This window comes from Ambystoma mexicanum, chromosome 11 (genome assembly GCF_040938575.1).
Source record: "Ambystoma mexicanum isolate Mex_15411 chromosome 11, UKY_AmexF1_1, whole genome shotgun sequence".
Lineage (NCBI taxonomy): Eukaryota > Metazoa > Chordata > Amphibia > Caudata > Ambystomatidae > Ambystoma > Ambystoma mexicanum.
The window spans coordinates 1,197,152,882-1,197,167,027 of record NC_090934.1 but is presented as its reverse complement, the minus strand read 5'-3'; the positions used below and the strand labels follow the sequence as shown (position 1 = coordinate 1,197,167,027).

General features: G+C 45.0%; 1 protein-coding gene across 2 annotated transcripts in view; it reads left to right on the top strand.

Moving 5' to 3' along the window:
• The window catches only part of MAN2C1 (mannosidase alpha class 2C member 1), a 932,858-nt gene that overhangs the window by 434,675 nt on the left and 484,037 nt on the right, over positions 1–14,146 (top strand). The gene's annotated exons all lie outside the window — the stretch shown is intronic.

Below are 14,146 nucleotides of genomic sequence, written 5' to 3'. Positions count from 1 at the left end.
CTTCCCCTTGTATAAGTGTGTAGCAACATGATCAGGTATCCCCTTATCAAAGGATCCCTCTTCTGGCCGGACACAAGTCGTTCCCTCCCCCTTTAATTCTGTTACCCACTTGTTGTGATATTTTCTGATCTTCTCCTGATACAAGGGAATATGGGACAAGGGAGTCTCTATCCCCATGTTTGGACAATTACTTCCTTCTAACTCCTTTCTGATATGTTCTTCACCCCTCTTTAGTACTGTTTTCTTTGTTACACACATACAACATAAACCATGGACGTTGTAAACAAAACACAATCAGCAAATTTGCCAACAATACAAAACATTAAACGAAAAGTCCACCCCTTTTCCCCTATCCACAATCCCTTTACCCCCTTACACACTTTCTCCATTCACATCACCATTGCCCCTCCAGGGCCTTCCTACACAATACAAAAAAACACTAAAAGAAATAATATCCTAAAACAACAACTCCTTTTTACTATTGAGCATACTCCTTATGTGAGGCTCCTACTTTATTCTCTTTTTCTCATTATATCTCTGCACTGGTCGAGACAGTGCAATCCGGCGCCGGCATCTACACCTTTTCAGAGCTAGGTTCCCATATCTCTTCTTCTCTTCAACTTATATCTCCATATAAAAAAACAATGGCCATAACAGAAAAATACAAATTCTCATCCACTCATCTCAATCACTCATACTTTACCAATGTGTTTTCTTTTCCATTATTACTATATCCCCTCTATTCCCTTATTTGTTTCTCGCTTGCAATTAGTACTCACGTGCCAGTGTTCTTCCAAGAGCCTCTGTTGGCAGTGTATCCCGAGAGCGCGGTCCCGGGGGCAGGCCTTGCCCAGCAACGGCGAGCAGTTGGGTATTTGCAAAGCGGGTACCCACAGGACGTGCTCAGGAGCGTACCCTTTGTAGAACTCTGCCAACCGTCGGTAGCGATGGCCCTCCACGGGTAGCCCCGGATCTCGCTGCAGGTATGGAAGTATCTGGAGGACTATCACGCAGTGAGGGGGTGGAGACGGTATGAGTCGGTCAGCAGAGATGGATGGATGGGGGCTGGGGCTGGAGCAGGCCTTCGTCTCACGTTCTAGGATGAACGCATTTTGTCAGTACTCGATACTCGCTAATGGCAACAATGAATGGCTATGTTTCCGTGAGAACAGAAGTCCCGCTGAGCTGTCAGAGGGTGGAGGTGGGGGGGCTGGCTGAGCGCAGCACTTGGAGAGGGAGAGTGGACTTGTCGGCAGAGGGGCAGAGGGCCTAGAAAAAGATGGCGTTTGGAAAGACACAAAATGGAGTACAGACTACAAGCCTTTACATGGTGTTTATGCACTTCTATCCAAAATGGGAGATGCAAATAAGTATAAGAGGGGTGGAGATGTCTTCCCCCCTTAGCTCACACAACATTTACCTGGTGCGGGAATGGTGCAGGGGGGGCTAGATATACCGCCTCTCCCCCAAAACCACATACTGGATGACTGTGCTGTGCATTTGCAAGTTGCTTAGGTCCATCTGGATCACACTATTGAATGCGCTAGGCAGCTTGCAATACCCTTGTGGTAAACAAGTATGTTGAAACCTTGTCTCACGATAAGTGAACACAGTGAGATACTGTGACTCTGGATGCAGTGGGAGGCAAAAATGCATTCTTCAAATCGACTGTAAAACATGTCACTTCTGTGGGTATGTTACATAATATTCTAGCTGGATTTGGTACGAGTGGAAACTCTGCCTTCACTATGTTGTTCAAGGGGCAGAGATCTTGACTACATCTCCACGCTCCACCTTTCGATTTCTTGACAGGGTAGATAGCCGTGTTACATGGGGATTCTGACCTGACCTGTTATGCCCTGTCGCCAGAGTACGAGGAGTGTGTCATATATACCCATGTCTGCCTCACGTGATGGTGGGTATTGTTTAACCTGGGGCAACAATGCCCCACTTTCAATTTTAGGCATACCCCAGTGTATATTTGTGCTTGGGCCTGTAAGGCGTTCTTTGGTACTGTTGTCTGCTGCTGTGCATTTATCTGTGGTGTCAGGGCAATTGGGGGCCCTACAGGTTGCATTGTCTTTGTGAAGGGTGTCTGCAACTGTGGTGATGGCAGTTGTTCTTGGAGTAGCTGCATCTTTAATTGTGTAGGCTGCCCCTGTGGCTGCATGGGTGGAACAAATACCTCTGCACCCCCTTGGGTATACTGCTGCTGTTGTCCATGTAGACATGTACATGCATAGGTGCCCCTCTGCCCACATATAAAGCATGGTCCTCCAAATCTGGGACCCGCTCCATCATATCCAAACCTTCCCTCTCTGTGCGTATTCTCTGCTCTGTTGGTAATATCCTGTCTTTCGGTAATACCCCCACGTTGCTGGTAATATCCCTGTTGCTAATACACACCCTGTTGGGGATACCCTCACTGCTGTTGGAACCCCCCCCCCCCCCCTTGCTGTGGGTGTAATCCTCCCTGTAGCATGACCCCCGTGGCAATTTCATTTGCAATCAGTTTTGCCTCTCCCTTAATTGCACTGTCTGCCATGTCCTTCTCTCTTTCTCATTTCCTCTTACAAAAGGGTACTACCGTGGCCTGTATTTCTTTTTTTTAACCCTTTATTTCTTGTTTTCAACAAAAAATAGCAAATGCAACAATAATTACAGTTTAGGTCATTGGACTATAAACAACACTATAGTTTAAAATAGAATTCAAAGAAAACCGTGAACAGTAGCCCTACAATCTACGTAATGATGCAGACCCAACCTAAAACACAACCATGACCAATGATCTGACATCCACAAACAACTAAGACAACACAAAATAAAATTCATAACCGACATAAACACCCCCCCCCCCCAACTCGCCCATTAGTCTCGAAAGCAAATCTACTCCATTCCACAGTTTCAATCCAGGATCACCCATAAAGTTCAGTGAAACTTCCCCACAGATCATCATAATATGCTTCCTTGTGTTGTTTGTAATACATAGTCTTCTCTAACCTTGATAGAACTTGCACATCTAAAATCCATTCCTCTACCGTTGGTTTCTTCCTTGTCTTCCAGACATTTAAAATCTGTTTAGTCGCCACCAACAAAACTGTATTAATCCAACACGATGTTGCCCAACTAATATTATGACCACTTTTTGGTAGCTGCAGAATGACTGCTAAGGGATTGCGTGGATAAGTAATGTTCCAGATTTGGTTGATCCTATCAACAACATCTCTCCAAAAAGTCACTACTCTTTCACAGCTCCACAACATATGAAGCAAGCTACCATTCACCTTCCCACAACCCCAACAACAGTCACCATCAATCATCCCCAAAGCACACATACGCAACGGGGTCCAATAGATTCTGCCTAATATTCTCTGAGTATAGTATAGCGTAGTTGAAAATCTGTCTTAGCATTTACCGGGACTTTCCAGGGCTTTCCCCACTCTACATGTGTTAATTCTCTACCCTACTCCCCCTACCATGATTAACCGTAATTTCTCCCATGAATCCAACCATTTCGCATCTGGTTGCATAATTTTCAAAATACTTGACAGTTTCTGTGACCCCCCTGGTCAGTACTTTAAAGACCTCTGGTTTCTGCAAGAGTGGTGCATCCATCATCTGCCTCCTTTCAGAGATCAAATCTACCAATTCACTCTATCTTCTTAACTCCCTATTTTGTAGCCCAAACTTCTCTACTAGACTCTCAAAGGGTACCACTTCTCCATCACTCCAAACATCACCAATCGTTAAGATGCCTCTTCTAATCCAACTCCTCCAATTCAATACTTTATTACTGATCTGTAGACCTGGATTATGCCAAAGAGAGGCCTCTTTATAAATAAATAATCCTTGCCCACTTCCCACAATCAATGAAGTCAATGCATCCTTTGTCGCCAAAACTGTTTTTAAATTCTGCACCTTCCTAGGTAGCTTCCCAAAAGAATAGACACTTAATGTCATATGGCGAAAACTTCTGCATCTCAATTTGCACCCACCATGGCACCTGGTTCTGATCCCCGCTAGAGTAGCTAGACACATTTTTCAACAGAAAGCCGTTGCTATAATTCCTTAGTATCGGGTACCCAAAACCTCCATCTTTAACGCTCCGGACCATAATGTGCCGAGGAAATCTGGCCCTTTTCCCTACTCCCTACTCCCCATAAAAAATCTTGAAACAGCCTATCTATACGCCCAAGAGCCCTCTTTGTGAAGAGTAGGGGCAACGATTGAATAATATACAAGATCTTTGGCAATAGAAGCATTTTAATTGCATTAGCTTTAGCCCAAATGGTTAAAGTAATACGCCCCCATTTTATAATATCCTTTTGGAGGACCTTGATGATTCTATCTAAATTATAATTGACTATCTCTTTAACATCCCGAAAAATGTGAATACCTAAGTACTTTACGCACGCATTCTCCCATTTACTGTTCCAACCTAACAATTGCTCACGTCCCAGTGAATTTATTATCTGAAATACTACTGTTTTTCCCCAATTGATCCGGTAACCTGATAACCTATTTACTTCTTCAAAAATACTTCTCAATAGATTACCCCCCTCGACAGGATTATTCAAAATAACCACCACATCATCCGCATAGGCCAACGTCTTAATTTCTCCATCTCCCACACATAGACCTTTAACTCCCCCATGTTGTCGAATGTATGCTAACAAAGGCTCTAAAACTAGATTAAACAACAAGACAGACCAGGGACAGCCTTGTCGTGTGCCCCTATATAATGGGAATGATACTGAAAACCCCTCATTCACCCAAACCTTAGCCGTTATGTCAGTTTGTAGCGCCTTAATAGGCTTAATAAACAAAGGCCCGTGTAGTTCTAGAATCTCCAGTTTACCCTATCAAATTCTCCGACAGCGTTCTAATATTTTCATAACCATATTGCTGTTTCATAAATCCTGTCTGAGATTGCTCTATCAACCCTCCCATATATTTTATATATTTTCCCAGTCTTATAGTTAGGATCTTAGTAAAGATTTTTATGTCAACGTTGAGCAGGGAAATAGGCCGGTAATTACAGCACTTAGCTGCATCTTTACCAAGTTTCGGAATTACTGTGATGATAGCTTCCTTCGTTGATGTACGCAACTTCCCCTCCCTTAGAATACGATTATACAAACTACACAGTACCGGCGCCAACACTTCATCATACTCTTGATAAAACTCTACTGTTAAACCGTCAATTCCCAGAGATTTCCCCTTTGTCAGTCCCCCAATTACTGACGCAACCTCCAGGTTGGTATTTGGGGCTTCCATAAAATGTCTACCTTCCTCGGAGATCGAGGGGAGAGCAATTTTCTCAAAAAAACTATCCAGTTCATCCACTCGTGGAGCAAGATCTTCAGTATACAAATCAGCATAGAACAAACGGAAACATTCACCTATTTTGTCCTTCTTAACTACCATATTTCCTAGATCATTAACAATTTTATGAACATACAACCTTTCTGAATAACTCATCAGTCTATTTGCCAATAGTTTACCCCCATGGTCCCCTTCTTCCCAATATTTCTGGTTCACGTAATACATTCCCCTCTCAAGCTGCGAATTCAACTCACACTTCAAGATTTCTTTGACACCCACTATCTTGACTCTTACACTGTCCTCTTTAGACAACGCATATTGTCTTCGTATATCCCCTAGTTCTTTCTCAAGTTCCTCTAATCGAGTTTCTCCTACTCTTCGCACCCTACCAGTCCAGTTCATCAGTTCTCCTCTAACAGAAGCCATAAAGGAATCCCACACCACCATACTATCTGCCGTTCCATTATTCTCCTTAAAGTAATCAAGTATAAACTTTCTTAATGCTTGACAGGCACCTTCATTTTTTAACACAAAGGATTTCAGTCTCCATCTACAAATTCCTCGTCTCTCTGGGATTAAGGTCAACCTAGTCAGTACCACTGACTGGTCCAAAAGATGTCGTTCCCCTATACTCGCCTCCAGTACTGTCTCAACCAGTCTATCCGACACTAATATATAATCGAGCCTAGAATATGAATTATGCACTGGTGATTAAAATTAAAATTCCCTATCCCTCCATTGCAGATTCCTCCAAACATCAACCAAATCATATACTTCCATAAACTCCCGGAATTCTTTACTTGATTTATGCCCCGTAAAATTACATGTTGAGGATCTATCCAACTTAGGATCTATCACACAATTCAAGTCACCCCCTAGGATGACCATTTCACCTCCCATATCACACAGCATTGCTTTCAGTGAATCAAAGAAGTTTCCCCCCCTCCCACACATGGACCATATATAGACCTGATTGTTCGTACTTCAGGTCAGTCAGTCTGATACGCCCCTCATTATCCATACTTACTTTTTAAATACTTGCACTGAAACCTTTCCTCAACAGAATCCCTACCTCCCTAGAATTAAGAGTAGCAATTCAGTAATACATTTGTATATTTTGCATTAGTCAGAAGGTCCCCAGTACCATCCGCCAAGTGTGTTTCCTGCAGGAAAGCCACATCAATTTTCTCTCGCCAAAGTTAGGGCAATACCTTCTTTCTCTTTCGCTGACAATTTAGCCCTTTCAGATTCCCGGTGCACACTGAAAACGGGCCCATCACAATTAAAAAATAAACTTCACCAGCGTGCATTCACTTGAGTTACCTTCAATCATCCACTGATATTCATCCATCCGTACAACACCTCCAGTCCCCTTCATATTTGAACTCTGCTACTAGAAAGAAACCCTGAACATATACCATGGAGTAGCACAATACAAGTACTCCCCCTCCACACACAGACAACAGAAGACAACACGTAAACACAGAATAAGAGCATTGATTGAACAAAATCCAATATAGCATGGATTTCACCAAAATATTATTATATACACAGCCAATCCAATCCTAACCATTCTCCCAGAATCCGTACCTAACTCCATATTATTATTGCAGATCTTCCTCTTTCTCACAATGTTTTCATGGCCATCTCCTAGTCCGCACCAGATTTCATAACTAAGCAATCCCTAGTTTAAAACCAGTGTATATTGAATTATAAGACTACTCTTTCTGCTATAATTTGATCGAATCACCACAACCCAAAACAGATCCACCCAACGGGATACTTCACAGTTCACCAACCTATACGATACATCACATTTCCTGTCTCCCTCCCTTACTAGCCCAATTCTTCCTCTACTTTGAATCGTAATACCTCCTATGTCCCTCAAAACCCAGCACAGTACATCACCCAAAAGCCAGCAGTCTGAATTTAACCCACACTACCCTTCGTCATGCTCGAAGAAAGGAAAATAATTTTTACATAAATAATGCAAGCATACACCTCCAAAAGTCATCAGCCTAATCCCCTATGATTAGAACCTATCGCCCCTCCAACCATAACCAGTAACCATGCGCATGCCTTTCCTTAGTTTACAACTGCATTCCCACAAATCTGCATTATGCAGTATACAAGAAAATATCTGCCCTTATCATAGTAAAGTCCGCTCATGCTTTGAAAAAAAAATTGACATAGCAGGACTAGTGTATCTGGCCTCAACCTCCATTCAGATTCACAGGCACAGATCTCAATAATACTCAGACTAAAATCATCCCTCCATATTCCCAACCCATCAATTAATTCAGAGTGCAACAGCAACACTTCCATTTCTTGGACCAGATGCATCTACATCCACAAATGAGGATGAAAGTACTTTCATTTTACCCCTGCATTTCCACACCAATGTTCAGATTGCATTTCAAACAGTGCATTATGCACTAGACGCGTGGTGTCATATCTTGCCCACTTGACCGACTACAGTATCGTTTGCACATCAATATGCAGGATATGTCTCCAAAACCATTCCATTTATCATATCCAAAAAGAAAATTCAATGTTAAAAGCCAAAGGGTGCCGTAGTCAGGAGACTATTGCAGTTTTATTATCCACTTCCTTTGTGGCAACGAACGAAGCCTCAGAACTCCAAATCCATATTTTGTTATCTGTGCACTGGCCCAGCACCGGTAAGAATCACGGTGCACAACTAGCATCGCCCCACAGACACGTGTACTGCTATAGTGCCTGGGGTGTTTTCGAAAGTGGATTATGTGGAGGCAAAATAATGATCATAACGTAACAAGGATCCGGATTGCATAGTCAGGAGAGCCAGGAGCAAGGCTGTAGACGTGAAGGCACATTTGGTTGGAATAAGTAGAGCAAGAGGAAAATGTCATGTGTAGGATTTGCATTAGGGAACCAGAATTCCCCTTCCCTCCTGAAACACAGTTCACTGCCTTGGCGCCATCTCTGTCACCTCGCCACAGGCTCCATCTGCCAAGCGAGATAGCACATAATCAGAAGGCTTCCGGATGCTCCTTCCTCATACAATGTGCAAACATGCGTACAAACGTAATGAACTCATGCACGCAGCCCGACTCACCAACAGGTTCTTTCCTCTGGTCCCCCAGGCCTCCGTCACCTCAGCCACGAGATGGCAATCAAACAATAACACGTTTGAAGTAACAGTATTTTTAAACTGCAAAGCCCAAAATTGACTTTGTAAAAAACAAACAAGCAAATAACCAAAATTAAAATAAACAAAGAACAAATATTAGTTTCTGTACAAACCAGAACAAAGTCAAGTCAGAAAGACATTTCATCTTTTTTCTTTTTGGTTTGTTTTTGAGAGGTAGCTTCCATAGGCTCCACATCCAAATCAGACAAAGCCTCTGCGCTCCTATGATCAGCAAATTAATGAAGCGGACCCTCCACAATCGCACACAAAAATTGCTGGGTAAATCATGTAATATTTGAGTTTCTTGAGCCTTGCTTTCTCCTTTGCCATGCCAAAATACTTTCTCTTTTCCATGATATCCCTGCTCAAGTCTGCAAATATCATAATCGTGTTCCCTCCCCATGCCAAATCACCAATTTCAGATCTCTGGTTGGGAATCTTAAAAATGTAACAATAAAATGTTTGGGACGCTGACCCAAGGCTGGCTTCTGGCGCCCAAAGACCTATGTGCCCTCTCAATGTCGAATGGTATTTTAGTGTCCAAGTGTAACATGGAAACAAGTGCCTTTTCGAGGAAGGAGACCGGGTTCCCTCTCTCTACATTTTATGGAAATCCAGCTATCCCTATGTTATTTCTCCTCGAGAAATGTTTTTGCTCAGACAGCTTGAGTAGTAATTTCTCATTATGGATTTCTAATTGCCTTACTTATGTTTTATCATCAACTGAGCTGAGATGATCCTCAACAGCAACCACCATGGTATAGTGCTCCAGATACCTCTCCTGCATTTATCAGCTTTTCTTTAATGTCCGCAATATCCTGTGTCACTTTTGTGAGCAGGTCCAGTAGCTTATAATCCCTCTTTTCCTCCTCACTCGTTTGTCTCTTAGCAGGCTGGGTAGTTTCAGCAGAATCCGGACTCTCAGCCATCATTAGGATAAGTATTCAGCAGGTACAGGAGCTCAGCACCTCCCTTTACCTCAATCCCTACCACCTATTCTAGGGATGTCTACACACTTGAGGGGTGTCCACGGATCTGTATGTGGTAGAATATTGGCATGTTCACGTCCCATGATTGTCGTGTCTCTAATGTCCACATTTCCTGTATCTGTTGTATATATTCTGCAGGGTTCTTGTCTGGTTTCATGTGTTATGCCAAATCGCTGCCATGTCTGATGTATCTGGGTATATGGTCCTTGATACTTTCCACATGTGTGTGCAGCAGTTAAAGGGTGCACCATATTGTATGTTACTACTCAATTCTACCTCATTATAACCTGTCTGCTCCCATATTTTGTCCTCCCCTTTCTCTCAATATGGCTGTGAATGGGCTCTTCAATTGCAAGAGGAACCCCTGGTGTCTCTTTCTCGCAAGTATATATCCACTTGCCGGCTCCCGCTGCGATGGATGGCAAGCTATACATTCAATTATGTCTGTCCCAACTGCAATCGGTGCTCGTGTGGGATCATCCGGAGGCGGAACTCCTGGGAGTATTGGTGGGGCCCTTGCAGCGAGAATATATGCCGGCGAAACTCTTGTGGTACCCACTAGGCAATGTGGGGACGTCAGTGGTTTTTGAAGCAGTAAGAGAAACGTGGAGGAAATATGTGGGTGGCAGGGGGGGTTAAGGGCCGCTATGAGAACCACCTCTCATGGGGGGCTGATCATAAACTCCGCCAGGCAATTGGGAGGGTAGGGATACGAAGGCTACGGGAGAAGGGATGCGAAATGGTGGGGGACTTTTTTGAAGGAGGGCAACTCCTTACCTGGAACGAGTGGTGTGAGAAGTTTGGCTTGCCACGGGGAGTTTTTCTGGCATACGGGGCGGTGGTTCGGAGGATGGCAGAGTTATGGGAGGGGATACCTGAGGATACCTGAGGAGCCAGAATCATGCCCGGTTCTCTGAGTGTTACTCGATCGGGCTGGGGGAAGAGGACGTATCTCGCAGATATATAAGGCCCTCGGAGAGAGACCAATAGAAAGAGAGCTGAAAGTTAAGGAGAAGTGGGAAGCGGACATGGGGCGCCAGATCTCGAGTGAGGAGTGGGAGAGGGTTTGGGACCTGGTTCGGAAATCCTCGAGGAACGCCCGTTTTCAGTTGGTCCAATTTAACATTCTGCATAGGGTATATATTACCCCAGTGGCGCTTAAGGCGATGAGTGGAGAACATTCGGGTGATTGCCCCAGATGTGGGTCAGGGGATGCGGGGTTCTGGCATATGGTCTGGGAATGTGGGGTGATAATATACTGGGATGAGGTCCTTAAGGGAATAAATGAGCTACTGGGAGCCAACCTGGAGAGAAACCCGGAGACCTGTGTGTGGGGGAATCTACCGGGGGGAAACGTAACAAAGTATGGAACAGAATGGGTCAGTTTCTACTTATACTGGCGAAAAGCCGATTCGTGATTGCGTGGAAGTCCCCCCTGGGTCCAACAACTCAGCTCTGGAGGAAGGATGTCCGAAGATGGGGCTTAGCCGAGTTGGCAGTTTTGCAGAATTTGAAGGTGGAGGAGGATGCGGGGGAGGTAACGGTTCACTGGTCCCAATTGTTGAACGACCTTGCAAAAGACAATGATCTGAGCCCTCGTGAGATGACGTATCTGGAGGAGATGCGATAATAAGGGAGAAGTGGATTTTGGGGGAGCGGTTTGTAGATGGGCTGACTCTAACCTCAATGAACTATCAAGATTTGTGCTGGGCTGCTGTGGCTAAAGAAAACCGGAGATTAGCTTCGGGAGTGGGAGTGGGGAGGGGGGGGGAGTTTGACAGGGGGTAGGGGTTGGGTGGTTGGGTGTGTTTGGACGATCTAGTGATGACCTGATTTTTGAGGGTGGGAAGGGGGTTATAGCCGAGGGACTGTTGTATTGAACTGTCAATTAAACATTTTTGTAAGAAGGGATGTTAAGGGGGAGGGGAAGTTGGACCTGTTTATGGCTGATGTGTTTATCAAAGAGGCAAATAAAAAGTGTTTTAAAAAAAATCTTATGTCTGTCCATGCTCTGCCATGATACATACTGCGCTCCTTTCCTGCCTTTCTCCAATGGGGGCAACTGTGTTCATGGCGCGGGCGCAGCCCCACCATTTGCACTGCTAGCTGCAACCATCCTTCCTATTCTGTTTCAGAGGGTCCGGGACCTGTCCCTCCTGCTCCCCCAATCTGTCTCCCTTTCTTTCTCTCCCACTCTTTCCTTAGTCTTCTCATCTCTTTCCTTCTCTCTATCTTTGTCCCATTGCTCGTCGCCTCATTTCTCCCCCTGCCTGGCCCTGCTCCTCCGTCCTCATCGTTATCCTATGAGACCACTTCAGACCCTGCAGGGCTCTCCTCCTCCTCTTCCGGGGTCTCTTAATCTAATTTAAACATTATTTTCACAGACATCCAGCCACCTGGTGTTCCCGCCACCCGTTGCTCCTTCTCCTGGACCGCCTTCTCTATCACACTTTCGGCTGCTTTGAACACAGTTTCCAGCTGCTGCTGTGCACTTTTTTCTATGTCCGCTAAGTACCTCTTACTGGCGGCTGTTCCCTCTATAGTATTAGTTACTCTAGTCTCTGGCTTTCCCTTTCCTGTTTCTGCTTTGGCCCTACTTGGGGACACCCTTCGTGGGTTTGTGTACCCTGCTGCAGGCTTCAGCGTTGGGTATAGTCCATAAGGAGGGGGAGGTGTGGTGGGCGGCACCCCCGTGTCACTACCTTTCCTGAACCCTTTTGCAGGTTCCTCTAGACTAATATATTTTGCCTGCTCTTTAATTTGACGCTTTTATATGTCGGCAACAAATATGGTGTCACCATCGAACATTCCTTCACCCGGCAATTCTCGAAAGCACTGGCCAGCGGTGTCCTGCACTCACTGGAAGTGCTATTTTAAAATTGTATTGTAATACTGGGGCAATTTATTACATAAGTAGTCCAGGGGCGTGTCATTCCTTTAAACACCATCCTCCACCCAATGGTTCACGTGTCAGATTCAGCTGTAACCGGCTGTATATCGGTAATGTCCAATTCCACCTCCCCTTCCTCCTCACCTGTTTCTTCGGGAGAGATTCCGTGTTGATGGGGTCTTTTGTCGATCCTCTTCTTTTTCGTGCAGAGAAACGGTCTTCCGCGGTAGGAAGCCACCCTGATCCCCTGAAAAAACAGGGAAGCTGGGGACCACCCTCCGCAGAAACCAAACGAAGAGGAAAAAAGCCAAAGCTTAAAAAAAACCTCTTCTCGCGATGTGAAGCACTGGTGTGTGGTAAGGTAAGATGTTCCGGGACCACGAGGATCAAAGGCGTGGAACAGGTTGGATCAAGCCTCAGGTTAACAGTCCGAAGAGAGTAGCTGACAAACGGAACCAGAACTGCAGCGAGGAAATCTCCAGTGAACAAGGTAAGTACCAGGAAGATGTCGATAGCGATCCAAGGAGCGGAAACGCTAACAGCAGCAGAAGAAAACTCCAGAGGAAAAGGTAAGAACCTGGAGGAAGCCGGTAGCGATCCGAGGGGCGCAGCCGCTACCAGAGAAAAAACAAAAGGGCAAAAAGAAACAGAGGAGAGGGAAAGAATACTAAGAGGGAGAAACAAGAAAAAAGGAAAACAGGCGGGACGAAAGTCGCCTAAAGAGATCACTGAAGGCGGAAATCAGCGAGGAAGCTTAGCTCCAAAAAGCAGAGAGTGGGGAACCAGGAAGCAGGATACTAAGCGGAGCACAGCAACAACAGGTAGCAAAGTTGCAACGCACCGAACCGGAAACAGGGGCGGGACTAAATAGAGGAGGAGACAGGACAAGAGACTAGAGCGATAACCAGGAAGCAAAAGGTAGAATAGAACATTCTAATGGCGGTGCCAGCACCAGCCCTTCCAAAGCCGCCAATCACGCCTGCGTTTCGGCGGGGGTGTTACATCACGCCGACTCAATTAAAACAGTCAAGGGGATGTTCCCTCCCCTTATCCTTGTGCAATTTAGCTTCCCTCCTAATTTTTTATATATAAAAACCCAATCACAATTTGTTACTTACACAAATCCCAAATATTTAACAACCCCTACCCAATAACCCCCCTATGCACCCACTCAACACTCCCTTCCTCTCATACACTCACACATCCCATTCACATCAATCACTCCTAAACACATTCAATGGCCCTCTCCACTCGCCTGCCCACTTATTTTTTATTTTGCGCCTTGAAACACATTGTGTATATGCCCATTCTACATACCCCCTATAAATAAACTACACTTAACGGCCTTCTTCACTGGCCCACACAAGTCTACCTGCTACTCTATTCTTAACATACAATTACCTGGCCCCTCCTCCTCTGGCCCCTAAACTTCTTCAACAATCCACTAAACCCGGTTATTTACAGCAACACCCTTGCACCAGCCCTTCCACCTCAGCCAACACAATATAGCACAATATTTCTAATCTACTGTGCGCGCTCCACACCAATAAATCAGCGCTTACCTTCTCCCAATCCCCATAAAGAATGACGTAACTATACAATCGCCTGCACTATGCACTACTCCCATCTAATCAATGTCTGCCACCACCTACACACTGCTCTGTTCTACTACAGATGTGCCCATCATACATCATCTCCCTATCGTAGGGGTGGAACCAATATCTATGACTTCTATGGCTGATCGTCCCCACTCCCATAGGATGTGTACTA